Source organism: Mus caroli, unplaced genomic scaffold (assembly GCF_978045245.1).
Source record: "Mus caroli unplaced genomic scaffold, Mus_caroli_1 scaffold_12, whole genome shotgun sequence".
NCBI classification, from domain to species: domain Eukaryota; kingdom Metazoa; phylum Chordata; class Mammalia; order Rodentia; family Muridae; genus Mus; species Mus caroli.
The window spans coordinates 44,301,354-44,302,044 of record NW_028227267.1 but is presented as its reverse complement, the minus strand read 5'-3'; the positions used below and the strand labels follow the sequence as shown (position 1 = coordinate 44,302,044).

The window sequence follows — 691 nt, the reverse complement described above, 5'->3', positions numbered from 1 at the left end:
CTCAGGGGTACTGGTTAGTTCATAATGTTGTTCCACCTATAGGGTTGCAGTTCCCTTTAGCTCCTTGGGTACTTTCTCTAGCTCCTCCATTGGGGGCCCTGTGATCCATCTAATAGCTGACTGTGAGCATCCACTTCTGTGTTTGCTAGGCCCCTGCATAGTCTCACAAGAGACAGCTATATCTGGGTCCTTTCAGCAAAATCTTGCTAGTGTATGCAATGAAAAATATGGAACGCTTCACGAACTTGCGTGTCATCCTTGCGCAGGGGCCATGCTAATCTTCTCTGTATCGTTCCAATTTTAGTATATGTGCTGCCGAAGCGAGCACAATTCACCGAATTCTTAAAACTCTGAGATGCAGGCAATTCCTCTCCCCTTTATAAATTTGAGAACTTCTCTTTAGAGAGGTTGTGCCATTTGCTTACAGCCTTGCAATGTGATGGATCTGGAATTCAGAGGCAGTTGTGTTTGACTCCAGAATCTGATGTTCTCCAGATGACAGGTTAACTTTTTTTGACTAGTAAAAATAAAGGGGAAAGGGAAGAGAGCTCTTCCTTCCTTCCTTCCTTCCTTCCTTCCTTCCTTCCTTCCTTCCTTCCTTCCTTCCTTCCTTCCTTCCTTCCTTCCTTCCTTCCTTCCTTCCTTCCTTCCTCCCTCCCTCCCTCCCTCCCTCCCTCCCTCCCTCCCTCCC

The 691-nt window shown here is 46.9% G+C and overlaps 1 non-coding gene across 1 annotated transcript; it reads right to left on the bottom strand.

Annotated features, from left to right (window-relative positions):
- Positions 1–221: 221 nt before the first annotated feature.
- LOC147001804 (U6 spliceosomal RNA) lies at positions 222–328 on the bottom strand. The gene has a single exon (XR_015044774.1). It is a non-coding gene; the product is annotated as a U6 spliceosomal RNA (small nuclear RNA).
- Positions 329–691: the final 363 nt, after the last annotated feature.